Source organism: Nomascus leucogenys, chromosome 25, assembly GCF_006542625.1.
Source record: "Nomascus leucogenys isolate Asia chromosome 25, Asia_NLE_v1, whole genome shotgun sequence".
Classification (NCBI taxonomy): domain Eukaryota; kingdom Metazoa; phylum Chordata; class Mammalia; order Primates; family Hylobatidae; genus Nomascus; species Nomascus leucogenys.
The window spans coordinates 30,467,137-30,483,634 of NC_044405.1; the positions used below are offsets into that span (position 1 = coordinate 30,467,137).

Sequence of the window (16,498 nt, forward strand, 5' to 3'; positions counted from 1 at the left end):
CCAAAATGCTGGGATTACAGACATGAGCCGTCACACGCGGTCTTGTTAAGGATTTTCTGTTTGTATTCTTAAGGCGTGTTAATCTGTAGTTTTCTTGTGGTCTCTTTGTCTGGTTTTGGTATTAGGGTAATACTGGCCTTATAGAATGAGTTGGCAAGTGTCCGTTTCTCCTTGTGAAGGATTGGTGTTGGTTCTTTAAATGTTTGGTAGAATTTAACAGTGAAGCCATCTGTTTCTAATTTTTCCTTGTGGGAAATTTTTAAGGTACTGAATATCTTTACTTGTTTTAGGTTTTTTTCAGATGTACTATTTTTTAAGTTTTGATAGTTTCTGTCTTTCTAGAAATTTGTGAATTTCACCTAGGTTATCTAATTTATTGGCCAACAGTTCATAATATTTCTTTATAGTCCTTTTATTTCTGTAAGGTTGGTAGTTTTCTTTCTGATTTTAGTAAATTGAGTCTTCCCTCTTTTTTTCTTGGTCATTCTAGATAAAAGTTGTCAATTTCATTGGTCTTTTTTAAAAAAAAAACTTTGGTTTCATTGTTTTTCTATTTTCTATTTCATTTTTGCTCGAATATTTGTTTTTTTCTTCCACTTGCAAAGGTTTAGTTGGCTCTTTTTCTAATTTCTTAAGGTAGAACGTTAGGTTATTGATTTGAGATATTTCTCTTTTAATATAGGTGTTTACAGCTATAATTTTGTAAGAACTGCTTTCACTGCCTTTCATAAGTTTTGATATGTTGTGCTTTCTTTTACTTTCCTTTTTTTTTTTTTGAGACAGGGCCTTGGTCTGACACCCAGGCTAAAGTGCATTGGTGCCATCACAACTCACTGCAGCCTCTACTTTGAGTCTCCTGAGCTCAAACGATCTTCCCACCTCATCCTACTGAGTAGGTGGGACTACAGGTGCATTCCCCCACACCTGGCTAATTTTTTAATTTTTTTGTGAGACACAGGGTCTTGTCATGTTGCTCAGACTGGTCTCGAATTCCTGGGCTCAAGCAGTCCTCCCGCTATGGCCTCCCAAAGTGCTGGGATTACAGGCGTGAGCCACTGTGCCTGGCCTCATTTTTAATGATCTCAAAGTATTTTCTAATTTCCTTCTTGGCTTCTCCCTTGACTCTTTGGTTATTTAGCAGTGTATTGTTAAATTTCCACAAACTTTTGAATTTCTTAAATTTTTATCTGTTACTGATTTCTATTTTTTTTCTCTTGTGGTTGGGGAACATATTTTATATTATTTTAATTCTTTAAAATTTTGGGACTTATTTTCTTGGCTAACACCTGGTCTATTCTAGAGAATGTTCCATGTGTATTTGAGAATAATATGTTTTCTGCTTTTTGAATGGAGAATTCTATAAATGTCTGCTAGGTCTAATTAGTTTATTAGTATTGTTTAAATATTTTGTTTTCTTTCTGATTTTCTGTCTTGCATTCCATCCTGTATTGAAAATGGACTTTTGAAGCTTCCAACTGTTACTGTTGAACTGTCTGATTCTCCCTTTGTTTCTCTTAATTTTTTGTTTCATGCATTCTGGGGCTTTATTTTATATGTATACACACACACACATGTATGTGTGTTTATATACATATATATAATTGTTAGAGCTTCTAACAATTATATATGTACATAATTATGTATAATTATGTACATATATAATTGTTAGAGCTTCTTGATGAATTGACCTTTTTATAATTATAAAATATTCTTTGTCTCTAATAACAATTTTTGTATTAAAGACCATTTTTTTCTGATGTTAATATAGCCATTCAAGCTCTCCTTTGGTTACGGGTTGCATTGTATATATTTTTCCATGCTTTCAACCTATTTGTTCTTTGTATTTAAGTGTCTTTCTTGTATACTACATATAATGGAATCATTAAAAAATCCATTTAGACAATTTCTGTGCTTATATTGGAATGTTTAATCCATTTACATTTAATGCAATTTTGACAAGGTGAAATTTATGCCAGTCATTTTGCTTCTTGTTTTCTCTATGCAATGTCTTTTTGAATTTTCTATTACTCCATTACTGACTTTGTGTTAGATATTTTCTAGTGTACTGTTTTATTTCCCTTATCATTTATTTTACTATTTTTTATTTTCTTAGGGGTTACTTGGGGTCTTACTACTGGCAATTTATAACAGTTTAGTTTGGATTAGTACCAGTCTAATTTCACTAGTATACAGAAACTTTGCTTCTGTGTATCTCCATTCCCTCCTTCTTCCTTTGTGCTGTTATTGTCATACAACGTACATCTTGCTGGGTATGGTGGCTCACACCTGTAATCCCAACACTTCGGGAAGCCGACGCGAACAGATCACTTGAGGTCAGGAGTTTGAGACCAGCCTGGCCAACATGGTGAAACCCCGTCTTTACTAAAAAATAACAAAAATTAGCCAGGCTTGGTGGTGCATGCCTGTAATTCCAGCTACTTGGGAGGCTGAGACAGGAGAATTGCTTGAACCCAGGAGGCAGAGGTTGCAGTGAGCTGAGATTGCACCATTGCACTCCAGCCTGGGAGACAAAGCAAAACTCCATCTCAAAAAAAAAAAAAACAAAAAACATCTTGTACATTCTGTGCACTTCAACACAGATTTGTAATTATTGGCTTTTACAGTTATCTGTACTTGTTACAGTTTTGTTTTTAATAATTTTTATTTTTCAATTTAAAAATAGATTTAGAGGGAACAAGTACAGTTTTATTACATGCATATATTGCATGCTGGTGAAGTCTAGGCTTTTAGTATAAGCATCACCTGAATAGTGTACATTTTAACCATTAGGTAATTTCTCATTCCTCACCCCCTCTCACCCTCCCACCTTTCCAAATATCTGGTGTCTATTATTACATTCTGTGTGTCCATGTGTATATATTACTTAGCTCCCATATTCTCTCGTAAGTGAGAATATATGGTATTTGACTTTCTGTTTCTGAATTATTTCTCTGAAGATAATGGCCTCCATTTCTATCCATGTTGCTGCAAAGGACATGATTCCATTTTTTTATATGGCTCAATAGTACTTTTTGGTATATGTATACTACATTTTCTTTATCCTGTCATCTGTTGATGGATACTTAGGTTGGTTCCATATCTTTCTATCATGAATAGTGATGTAATAACATACGAGTACAAGTATCTTTTTGATACAGTGATTTCTTTTTTTTTTTTTTTTTTTTTTTTTTTTTGAGACAGAGTCTTGCTGTCGCCCAGGCTGGAGTGCAGTGGCGCGATCTCGGCTCACTGCAGGCTTCGCCCCCCGGGGTTCACGCCATTCTCCTGCCTCAGCCTCCCGAGTAGCTGGGACTACAGGCGCCCGCCACCTCGCCCAGCTAATTTTTTGTATTTTTAATAGAGACGGGGTTTCACCGTGTTAGCCAGGGTGGACTTGATCTCCTGACCTCGTGATCTGCCCGTCTCGGCCTCCCAAAGGGCTGGGATTACAGGCGTGAGCCACCGTGCCCGGCCGATACAGTGATTTCTTTTCCTTTGGGTATCCACTATCTAGCCAGTAGTGGGATTGCCAGATCGAATGGTAGTTCTATTTCTATTTTTAGTTCTTTGAGAAATTTCCACACTGTTTTCCATAGAGATTGTACTAATTTACATTTGTGTTCCTTTTCTCTGCATACTTGCCAACATCTGTCATTTTTTGACTTTTTAGTAATAGCCATTCTGAAGTGTTGTAAGATGATATCTCATTGTTGTTTTAATTTGCATTTCTCTGGTGATTAGTGATGTTGAGCACTTTTTCAAATGTTTTTTGGCCATTTGTATATCTTTTGAAAAATGCCTGTTCATGTTTGCTCACTTTTAATGGGGTTATGTTTTTTTTCTTGTCGAGTTGTTTGAGTTTCTTGTAGATCCTGGATATTAGTCTTTTGTTGGATGTATAGTTTGCAGATATTTTTCCCATTCTGCAGGTTGTCTCTTCACTCTGTTGATGATTATTTTTGCTGTGTAGATACTTTTAAGTTATTATTAAGTCCCATTTGTCTATTTTTGTTATTGTTGATCTCGGTTCACTGCAGCCTCTGCCTCCCAGGCTCAAGTGATCCTCCTGTCTCAGCCTCCCAAGTAGTTGAGACTACAGGTATGCGCCAATATACCTGACTAAGTTTTGTATTTTTTTTTTTTTTTTTTTTTGTAGAGATGGGGTTTCACCATATTGCTTAGGCTGGTCCTGAACTCCTGGGCTCAAGCAATCTGCCTGCCTTCAGCCTTCCAGAGTGTTGGGATTACAGGCGTGAGCCACTGTGGCTGGCCTGCATTTGCTTTTGAGGTCTTAGTCATGAATTCTTTGCCTAGGCCAATGTCCAGAAGAGTTTTTCTGTGGGCGGCAAGCCACCCAGGTGCTGAGGCAGGAGACTGAGGGCACGAGCTGTTCCAGTATAATAAAATATATAAAATAACAAGAGTTATACTAGATACAGATCATAGATATGATTATATATAAGTATCACTAATCATTAGTTTGTAGTAATTACTCTTTATTCAAATATAATAATCCCCGCTCTACAATCATAACCTAGAAAAAACCAGGCCATACAGAGATAGGAGGTGAAGGAACATGGTGAGAAGTGACCAGACGACAAGAGTGTGAGCCCTCTGTCACACCCAGACAGGGCCATTAGAGGGCTCCTTGGTCTAGCGGTAATGCCAGTGTCTGGGAAGATGCCCATTGCCAAGTGGACTGTGGTTTAGCGGTAGCATCGGTGCCAAGGAAAAGCACCCACTACTTAGCAGACCGGGAAAGGGAGTCTCCCTTTCCCTGGGGGAGTTTAGAGAAGACTACTACACCACCTCTTGTGGAGGGCCTGACATCAGTCACGTCCGCCCGCAGTCATCCGGAGGCCTTACCATCTCCCTGTGATGCTGTGCTTCAGCGGTCACACTCCTGGTCTGCTTTCATGTTCCATCCTGTACACCTGGCTCTGCCTTCTAAATAACAGTAGCAAAATTAGTGAAAGTACTAAAAGTCTCTGATATGCAGAAATAATGGCGTAAGCTGTCTCCTCTCTCTCTCTCTCTCCACCTTGGCTGCCAAACAGGGAAGGGCCCCCTGTCCAGTGGACATGTGACCCACGTGACCTTACCTATCATTGGAGATGGCTCACACTCCTTAGGCTGCCCCCTTGTCTTGTATCCAATAAATAACAGCGCATCCTGGCATTCGGGGCCACTACCGGTCTCTGTGTCTTGGTGGTAGTGGTCCCCTGGGCCCAGCTGTTTTTTCTTTTATCTCTTTGTCTTGTGTCTTTATTTCTGCCATCTCTCATCTCTGCACAGGGAGGAAAACCCACTGACCCTGTGGGGCTGGTCACTACATCTTTCCTAGGTTTTCTTCTTGAATTTTTATAGTTTTAGGTCTTACGTTTAAGTTTTTAATCCATCTCAAGTTAATTTTTGTATATGGTGAGAGATAAGGGTCTAGTTTTCTTCTGCGTATGGCTATCCAGTTTTCCTAGCATCATTTATTGAATAAAGGGGTTTTCCCCAGTGTTTTGTTAACTTTTCAAAGATCAGTTTTCTGTAGGTATGTGGCTTTATTTCTGATTCTTTATTCTGTCCCCATTGATCTATGTGTCTCTTTTAATACCAGTACCGTGCTGTTTTGGTTACTGTAGCCTTATAGTATAATCTGAAGTCAGGTAATGTGATGCCTGTAGCCTTGTTCTTTTTGATTTGGTTATTTGAGCTCTTTTTGGTTCCATATGAATTGTATGATTGTTTTCCCTAACTCTATGAAAAATGACATTAGTGTTCTGATAGGAATTGCATTGAATCTGTGGATTGCTTTGGGCAGTATGGTCAATTTATGATACTGATTTTTCCAGTTCATGAGCATAGGATGTTTTTCCATATGTTTGTGTCATCTGCAGTTTCTTTCATCAGCATTTTGCAGTTGTCCTTGTAGAAATCTTTCACCTCCATGGTTAAATGTATTCCTAGGTATTTTGTTATTTTTTTGTAGCTATCACAAATGAAATTGAGTTCTTTATTTGGTTTTCAGCTTGATTGTTATTGGTGTTAGAAATACTACTGCTGGGGTACAGTGGTTCGTGCCTATAATTCCAGCATTTTGGGAGGCCAAGGCAGGAGGATCACTTGAGGCCAGGAGTTCAAGACTGCCCTGGGTAACATGATAAGACCCCAAATCTACAAAAAATAAAAAAAAAATTAGGCAGGCATGGTGGTACATGCCTGTAGTCCTAGCTGCTTGGGGGCTGAGGTGGGAGAATCACTTAAGCTCAGGAGTTTGAGGCTACAGTGAGCCTTGATCACACCACTGCACCCCGGCCTGTGTCACAGAGTGAGACCCCACCTTTAAAAAAAAAGAAGTGCTACTGATTTTTGTTAGTTAATTTTGTATCCTGAAACTCTACTGAATTCATTTATCAAATCCAGGAATCATTTAGAAGAGTCTTTAGGGCTTTCTAGGTACAAGATCATATCCAAACATACAACCTTCCAAGATTGAACCAGGAAGAAATTAGAAATCCTGAACAGACCAATAACAAGTAGCAAGATTGAATCAGTAATAAAAATTCTCCCAATAAAACAAAGCCCAGGACCAAATGGAATCACAGCTGAATTCTACCAGATGTGTAAAGAAGAACTGGTACTAATCCTACTGAAACTATTCCAAAAAAATTGAGGAGGAGGGCCTTCTCCCTAACTCATTCTGTGAAGCTAGTATTATTCCAAAACCAAAGCCAGGCAAGGATACAATGAAAAAGAAAACTCTAGAGACCAATATCGTTGATGAAAATACATGCAGAAATCCCCAACAAAATACTAGCAATCCAAATCCAACAACGTGTCAAAAGGATAATACACCACAATTAAGTGGGTTTTATTCCAGGGATGCAAGGATGGTTCAACACATGTAAATCATTAAATGTGATTTACCACATAAACAGAATTAAAAACAAAAACCATATGATTATCTCAATAAATGCAGAAAAAGCATTTAATAAAATTCATCTTTTCATGAAAAAACCCTCAATAAACTAGGCATAGAAGGAACATACCTCAAAATAATTCAAATCATATATGAAAGACCCACAGCCAACATTCTGAATGAGGAAACGCCTAAAGCATTCCCTCTAAGAATTGGAACAAAACAAGGATGTCCATTTTCATCACCCTTATTCATCATAATACTGAAGTCCTAGCCAGAGCAGCCAGGTAAGAGAAAGAAATAAAAGGCATCCAATTTGGAAAAGAGGAAATAATATTATTTCTGTTCATTGATGATATGTAGTTATCTTTTAAATCGAGTAGGAGGAAAGGGTTACAAACAAGTTACATTTATACTGTCTTTTATATTTACCATTATAGTTATATCTACTGGTGCTGTTTATTCATTCACTTGGATTTTCTGTACTATCTAGTGTCTTTTAATTTAAGCCTGAAGGACTTCTTTTACTGTTTCTTGTTAGGTAGGTTTTCTAGTGACATATTCTCTCAGCTTTTATTTGAGAGTGTCTTAATTTCTCCTTTGTTTTTGCAGAATAATTTTTCTGGATATAGAATTCTTGTTTGACAGTCTTTTTCTTTCATGATTTTGCATGTGTTATCCTACAGCCTTCTAGTTTCTATGGTTTCTGGTGAGAAATCTGCTATTGTTCTTATTGAGAATTTTTTTTTTTTTTTTAGATGGAGTCTTGCTCTGTCAGCAGACTGGTGTGTAATAGCACGATCTCAGCTCACTGCAACCTCTGCCTCCCGTGTTCAAGCGATTTGAGAATCCCTTTTTAATGAGTTACTTTCTTGCTGCTTTCACAATTCTTTGTCTTTTGATAGTTTGATTATAATATATTTAGGTGTGGATGTCTTTGAGTTTATCCTTGAACCTTATTGAGGTTATTGAATGTATAATTTTTTCCATCAGATCTGGGAGGTTTTCAATTATAATCCTTTCCTATATTCTTTGTACCCCTTTATTTTCTCTCCTTCTGAGAGTCTCATTATGCATCTGTTCATTCTTTCTTCTTTCTTTCTTTCCTTTTTCTTTCTTTCCTTCCTTCCTTCCTTCCTTCCTTCTCTCCCCCCCTCTCTCTTTCTCTTTCTTTCTTCCTTTCTTTCTTTCTTTCTTTCTTTCTTTCTTTCTTTCTTTCTTTCTTTCTTTCTTTCTTTCTTTCGTCTTTCTCCCTTCCCTTCCCTTCCCTTCCTTTTTCTTTCTTTCTCTCATTCATTCATTCATTCATTCATTCCATTTTTGTAGAGATGAGTTCTCACTATGTTGCCCAGGCTGGTCTTGGACTCCCAACCTTAAGCCATCATTCCACCTCAGCCTCCCAAAATGTTGGGATTACAGGTGTGAGCCACCATGGTTGGCCATCTGTTGGTATTCTTGGTGGTTTCCCACAGGGCTCTGAGTTCAGTTCATTTTTTTTTTTAACTTCTTTACTTTCTGTTCCTTAGATTGATTAATCTCAGTTGATCTATTGTCAAGCTCACTGATTCTCCTGCATGTTCAAATATGATGTTGAACCACTCTAATGATTTTGCTATTTCAATTATTGTATTTTTTAACTCCAGAATTTTTATTTGGTTTATTTTTATAATTTGTTATTGATATCTGCTTGGTGAAACAACACTGCCATTCTTTAATCCTTTAGACATGGCTTCCTTTAGTTATTCAAATATGTTTAAAATAGGTTATTTAAAGTCCAACACTGGGTCTTCCTTGGAAACAGTTTCTATTGATTGCTTTTTCTTTCCCTGTATATGGGCCATATTTTCCTGTTTCTTTGTGTGTGTCATAGTACTTTTTTGAAAACTTTATGTTTTAAATAATATAATGTGGGAACTCTGGAAATCTGATTCTCCTTTCTTCCATTTTTGTTGTTGTTGTTGTTGTTGCTTGTTATAGTAGTTTCTATTCATTTGTTTATGTAGTGACTTTCCTGAACTAACTCTGTAAAGTCTGTATTCTTTGTCATGTGTCTTCACTGACTCTGTACTTGAATAGCTTAGTGGTCAGCTAATAATTGGACAGAGGTTTCCTTAAATGCCTGGATCAGTAAGTCTCATAGACTTTCCCAAGATACCTCGTGCATGTGTTGGGGCATGTGTCAGCCTTAACCTACCAGTTTATAATTGCCTTAGTCTTCATTTTCTGATTGTGCAGAGTCTCAATGTCAGCTCAGTGTGAGAGCTTAGGGCTATCTCAGGGCACTCCAGTTTCTTTTCTGGGCATTCGCACAACCTTGAGTAGGTGCATAGCTCTATGTATGCACCATGGCCTTCTAGATTTCCAGAAATATACAGAGTTTTTAATACCCTATGGGCATCTCATTCCCCAGATTTTCCTTTTAAGCTTTTGGGTTAATATATTATTTGCTCCAACTGTTGTTCACTGTCTCAGGTGAATTAAACAATTGTCTTTGTTTTGACAGATACCTCTAAGGAAAATACTTTTCAGTGAGCTCCGTGTCAGGTCAAATAAATATAACCTTGCAAGTGGAACCTGTTAGCCATAACAAATAATAAGACTTTGAAGGAGCTCCAACCCTGTTTTGTCCTCTTCTGTTGCTGACACTGTTGCTGACAGGCTGTTGGTTTTCACTATGATTGTAGGCGGTTGGTTTTCAAGACTACTGTAGAGCTGGGGTAGGGTTAGGGGTGGGGGGATGTGAATAGGGCAAGTTAAAATACCACAAAATTTATGTTCTTAGGATATTTAACCATTTTTCTTTAACAAATGTTCTCCAGATTGTGGCAAGCCTTTGGTTAAATTTCTAGATTTCTAAAAAAAAGTTGATTTGGCCAATTTTTGGCATTTAAAAATTGCTTTTGTGAAAGAAGGGATTTTTGGAAGTTCTTACTTTGCTATTTTCACTGATACCACACTCTCATGTTATTCTTAAAAGATTTTGTTTCTGTATATTGAATTTAATGTTGGCATTATTTTTTTTCAGCACATTGGAGATATATTTCCACAGCATCTGGCTTTTCTTGTTCCTGTTCTGAAGTCAGTAAATGTAACTGCAATCCTCCGGAGGTAATCTATTGCCATAAAGGCTTTTCCAATTATCCTTAGGTTTCTATGGTTTCACTAAGTTCCATGCATCCCTGCCTGAGGTATGTTGGCTTCTTGTATCTATGGCATGATATCTTTCATAAGTCTGGAAAATTCACTGCCATTTTCTTCAGCTATTGCTTCTGCATCATCTCTTTTCTTTCTTTCTGGGACTCTGATTAAATTTGTGTTAGATTTCTCACCATATATTCTCATGCTCTCTCTTATATTTCTGGATTTTGGCCACTCCACTTTACTTTGAATATTTTATTTTATTTTGACCTAGTTTCCAATTCACCAATTCTTTCTTCAGCAGCACTCAGCCTGCTTTAAAACCCATTCATGACTTTATAACTTTTTAGTTTTAGATTTAAAAAAATTGAAACTGTTACTTTTTGTAGCTTCTAATTTATTGTTTCTGTTTTTAACTATAGCAACTATAGTTTTAAAATTTTAGTCAAACATAGATAACATAAAATTTGCCATTTTAAAGAGTACGTTTTATGCGTACAATTCTGTGACATTAAGTACATTCATGTTGTTGTGCAACCATCCATCTCCAATACTCTTTTCATCTTGCAAAACTGAAACTCTTTACCCATTAAACAATAACTCCCTTTCCCAAACCCCTGGCAACTACCATTCTACTTTCTGTTTTTATGAATTTGACTACCATAGATACCTCATATAAGTGGAGTCATAATATTTTTCCTTTTGTGACTGGCTTGTTTAATGTAGCATAATGTCTTCAGGGTTCATCCATGTTGTAGCATGTGTTGCAATTTCTTCCCTTTTTAAGACTGAATAATATTCCATTGTGTGTGTATATATATATATATATATACACATACCACATTTTGTTTATTCATTCTTTGATGGACACTTGGGTTGCATCTACCTTTTGGCTATAGTGAATAATGCTGCCATGAACATGGGTATACAAATATTTGAGTCCCTTGCTTTTACTTAATTTGTGCATATACGCAGAAATGGAATTACTAGATCATATGCTAATACTTTTCTTAACTTTTTGAGGAATGACTGTATTGTTTTCATAGCAGCTCCAGCATTTTACATTTCTACCAGCAATGCACAAGGGTTCCAGCTTCTCCACATCCTAACCAACACTTATTATTATTCTGATAATAGCCATTCTAATGGGTATGACGTGATATCTCTTTGTAGTTTTGATTTGCTTTTCTCTAATGATTAGTAATGTTGACCATTTTTTCTTGTGCTTATTGCCCAGTAGTATGTGTTCTTGAGAGAAATGTCTATTAAGGTCATTTGCCAGATTTTTAATTGGGTTGTTTGGGTTTTTGTTATTATACAAGTTTAGTTGTTAAAATGGTCTATGGTGGGTAATTCCAACTTCTTGTCTTTGTAGATATGTTTTTGTTTTCTGTGATTTCTACTCTTTCTTCCTCAATGTGTCACTAATTTCTTTTAGGCTACTAGACATTTGTATTTGCAGAATATTTTGAGGAATAATTTGAAATAATTTGGGATGATTATTGTTTTTAGAGAGGTTTTCATCAGGTACTGCTAAGGTTCTTAAAGGAGTGAGCTTAAATCAGTGTAGTCTTAAGGACAACCGGATGAGTAGAACAAAGGCTCAGTGCTTGGGAGGGCTGACTTGCTTCTGAGGACTTATTCTTTACCTTGAGGGGTTAGCCCTTTGTGGTTCCAGTGCAAATTGAGGGGTGGTTTCTCAGTATCTGATTCATGCTTTTACTCTGTATCTCTTGCCCCCAGTTTTTGGATATTTTGGTTAACTTCCAATCCCACAAATTTCAGGGCCTTACATGGTAAAATTTACTTCTTGCTCATGTAACAGTTCACTGTGGATGCTCCTCATCAGTGATCAGGTTTCCTCTGTGTGGTGATTCGGCCCAGCTCCTCACAGTGGGTGGTCATGCCATCTGCTACGGAGGTGGCATCCTTATCCTCTAGGCCCAGCTTCCTGTCAGTCCAGCTGGCAGATGGGAGAGCACACATGGAGAAGGCACACATGCTTCTCAGTCATGTTGGCCCAAAAGTGACGAGGACCATGATCTGTATCTCTTCATACTTTCCACTGGCAAGATCCACTTACGGGGTTCTATCTAGATGCAGGCGTGAAATCTGCAGTGTGTTGTTCCTGGTTGACAGTTGCTTCCCAGTTTCAATGCTGTCCTGGGAAAGGGGGGCAGAGTTCTTTATGAACAGTTAGTTATCTGCCTCAGTCCTTCGCCTTGGCACACCCTTCTTTCACAACTGTCATGCACTCATCTCTCCAGGGACACAATCCAGAGTTGCCCCAGTTACTGTGTCTTGCACAAAGGATGGATTTCTAGCATTGTGTGGTCTTTATCAAATCCAGTTGTCGCTCTTGTCGTTTGATGACTGAACTGACACACAGGTTATCTGCTGTTCACACTGTACAATAGTGGAGCCAAACCAAGCCAATTGCAATTTTTAAAACTTCCATTTTGGAAGGGGAGAATGGAAGATAAACATCAGTTCTTGGTTGGTCCACAGTTAGAGCAACATCCCGCAGGCAAGTATTAGGAAGGCATCTATCGATGTTTTCTAAACAAAGGCCACGAGACACTCACCTGGGAACCATGGGGTGTTGTGGTAAGACGGCGTTAGAAAGAACCTGTTACAGAATTTGGGCTTTGGTTAGGTGATTTGGGGGAGGGTTCAAGAAAGTGGGATGGTATCAGTAAGTGGGGACAATTTTATGATGAGTGTCTGTAAATCTTATCTACAAGGAGATTAGACTGGAGTGAGGTTAAAGCTGTGATTGGTAAAGAAACAGTCATCACTTATGTCAGTGGGGAGAGGGATTTTGACACAGTCTTGTTTTTGTCTTCGTTCATCATGGTCAGTGTGGCGTGTCTGATTCTTTCACCTCCTGTCCTGGGAGTGGGGGCAGGAGAAACTGGTCTGTTGTCCTCCAGGCCTCCTTTCTCTGTCCCTCCATCTGGCTAGGCCTTGGGAGTGCTATGGTTTGAATATTTGTCCCCTCCAAAACTCATGTTGAAGTTTAATCTTAAGATGTGATTGGATCTTGAGGGCTGTTCCCTTATGAGTGGGTTAATCCATTCATGGGTTAATGGATTAATGGATTAATGTGTTATCAGGGGAAGTGGAATTGGTGATTTATAAAAAGAGGAAGAGAGACCTGAGCTAGCACACTCAGCCCCTTATTGTGTGATGCCCTGCACCACCTCAGGACTCTGCAGAGTTCCCACCAGCAAGAAGATCCTCATTAGATTCTCCTCCTTGACCTTAGACTTCTCAGCTTCTATAACTGTAAGAAGTAAATTCCTTTTCTTTATAAATTACTGAGTTTTTGGTATTCTGTTATAAGCAACAGAAAATGGACTAAAATAGGGAGAACATCTTCCTTAGGGGTTAGAGGCTGCAAGATCCCACAGCCTGCTTTCTGCTTATGGAAGTTTGGAGGCCTGGGGTTGTTTTGACAGTCACTGACTGTTTTAGGCTCATGTTTCTTTGGCAATGCAGTTTCTCCCCAATTCTAGTAGCTTCTGATCTATTTGCGTCTGGTAGTTTCATATGCCAGTAACTATAGCCAAAGTTCTTTTCTAGTCACAGTCTTCCAGCTACTTCATATTTTTGCTTTCTTATGCATGTGTCTCTCCCTACTCAGGGTATCTTGAAGCTTAACATAATACAATAGGCATGGGTGTGGGTGGAGACACACCTGTAATCTCACCTGTGTGTACAGTTTAGCCCTCTCTTCATTATGGAGTCTTAATGGGTCTTTGCTGCTCAGAACATGTTCAGTTGCATATCTTACCCTTGGGGTGCAGAGGGATAGCTTTTCCTGGATTGTGAGGCCCATGTTTCTGGACTGTCTCTAGATGCTTTCCTGTCTCTCTCAAGCCAGCTAGTTTTTGCCTAAGCCCGTGTCTTTCTGTGATGCTCAACTGAGCAAAATGGGTAACAGTCACCTAGACAGTTGGCATTCCTTTTTCTCTTCCCCCTGAGCTGGAGGCTGGGTGTGTGCATGGTCTGCCTTCAGGTGATCAAGGATAAACGGTTTCACCAAATGACGTGCACTGTATAAAACAGGTCTTCTCATTACCAGCTGTCTGACAGCAGTTTTTATTATGGTGTCACCCTCTTCAAGGAGCCCAATTCTGTGTTAATTTATTTCTGTTGAAATATATATTTAATGATAGATAATTTGAAAGAAGAAAATTTCTGATTAGACTCTTTCTTTGGGAATTATTTGACCCATTTTCTACTTCCCTCTGCCTCTCCACTGTTCGGAAATGAAGCTGTACATTTGTGGCAGTTTTCTAAGCAGACGTCACAAAGGTGTGGTATGGCAGTTCATCTTTTTTGTTTTTAACTGTATTAACACTGGAAAACCAAACCTTTTCTGATTTCTTACAAGAAGAAAAAATAAGACACTTCAGGTTTTTTGAATAAAATGAGATATAAAGATAAACATTTTTGATGAAGAGAAGAGTTTTGTATTTAAGTTGCAGTGATGTGGACAACTCCCAGATTATCCCTCTCTCTCTGTAGTATCCTACAAGAAGTGCCTGGGCCTTCTTGCTTTGAATCTTTTTCTGCTTTGAAGACAGGCAGAAGTGAATACCTGGCCTGAGCTTCTCCTGGGGCCCTTGTGGAAGCAACATGAGATGACTGATATGGAAACACATTCAATAGTAAAGCTCTCTGGGTAGAGAAGACATCATTATTTCATCCTGAAGTACTTTTGGAAGGTAAATGATTTATTTAGCACACTAAGTTCATCCTCCGAGGCCATGTGTTTCTACTATAAGGTACCCAAACCAGCCTTGGAAACTTACAGCATTGAGAGAGGAGAGGTACAGTGAGCATGTCTCTCTATGAGTTTTACTGGGTTGGGTGCTTTTCTATAGAGCGCTGAGCTCTATTTATAATTATCCTTGAGCAAAAAAGAAACAATCCAAAATAGTGACACAGAGAGTCCAATTTACAGTTATCTGTGGTATAACCCAGTTAATAACCACCATAATACTTAGGGTCCTAGACTGCTGATTTGAGTTTTTATGGAATTTTGAAGATAATGAGATTTTGTAATGGAACCATGTTTCTCAGTAATGTCTTTCACTGAATTATCTTGACGTGAGTCAAGACAGGACTCGAGTGACTTTATTTTAAATGTAAATCCGCCATGTAACTTCTGACTAACCCTGAGCTGATAATACCTCCACAATGTTTAGTTGATGTTATTACTCTTTATGTAGGAAGACCAATTCATTGTAAGTTTTCTTCAAAACAACCCTTGTTGTTGCAGAGATCATAGGCTGTGATGACTGTAGCATCCTACACATATCTTCCAGAGCACTATACTTTTGTTCCAAGATATAAACTCTATGTCTGGGGGTTTGTAGTGCAGAGATCTACCTGTTTGCACCTGCCCAAGACCATGATTCTGTCTGTAAATTCTCCAGTAAATCACCCAATACCAACAAATTGGATTTCTCTGCCTCCTTCTTTGGTTTCTTGGCTCCTTTGGTATTTGAGGATTGCCTTGCATATATGGCCCTTTCATAGGATACTTCATTAATTATCTGATTAATTAAACAAATAATAATGAAGTAGGTTATGTTGCTTACTAAAAAATTGATAAACTTGAGGTAGCCATACTTCTCTAGGTCCACTTAGGAAACTGAAAGTTTTGGTTTAATAGTCTTTTTAAAGATAAGCCATGTATTATTCATATGATTAGTGTGGAGGCTGATATTGAGAGAAGATGTAGTAGCTTGCTTTTATATGAGGGCACTGGAATGAGATGTTGTCCGTAGATTCCCATAGTGGTCTGTGACCCATGCTGGGACTGGCTCTTCCCCCCGGCTCCTGGAACAGGGATCCAGCCCCACATGACTTCCCCCTTCTCTGGCTCATTTGGATATCCACAGGGGCCTCTTTCTCTTGGACATGCCCCACCTAGCACCCATCATTTCTATTTCTCTTGCTCTGGGTGCCACCGCATCTTCAGGACACAGCTTCTCCTGAGCTGATAGGGATGCCCTGGAGCCTGTGGAGTGCCTCTGTTGTCCAGAGTTCTGTGGTAAGGTCCCAAGAAGCTTTCCCACCTGAAGAACAGAGCATAGTTGAGGCGAGGTCCTGTGCTTTGCAGGACTTACTGAGGAGACTTTGACCCTGGTCTTCCTTCTGTCATTTCCAAAAGTGAGTTTGTGGGGGCAGTGGGGTGGAGGTCAGTTCAGTGAGCACACACACGGTGGGGAGGCAGAGCCCTCTACCTCTTGGGCAGCTGAGGCTGAGGTCCTGGGCTGGGCCTGTCTGCTTGGTGTTCTTGATGCAGGGATAGATCTTACTTAAGCGAACATGCCCCTACAGACAGGCAGGTACCACCAAGGGAACCCACAGGCAAGGCCCAAATGCTCTTATTTGTGGTCTGCATTAGGCAAAGAACCAGATTGGACTATCAAG

At 38.7% G+C, this 16,498-nt stretch overlaps 1 protein-coding gene across 5 annotated transcripts in view; it reads left to right on the forward strand.

Moving 5' to 3' along the window:
- LOC115833149 (poly(rC)-binding protein 3-like) overlaps nucleotides 1-16,498 on the forward strand; it is a 259,877-nt gene that overhangs the window by 15,096 nt on the left and 228,283 nt on the right. For 3 of the 5 annotated variants that reach the window (XM_030806215.1, XM_030806216.1, XM_030806214.1), the window contains exon 2: nucleotides 9,936-10,018. The exons of the other annotated variants lie outside the window; for them this stretch is intronic. The gene's annotated coding sequence lies outside the window, so the exon portion shown is untranslated. The remainder of the gene's footprint in view (nucleotides 1-9,935; nucleotides 10,019-16,498) is intronic. 5 annotated transcript variants of the gene reach the window in all.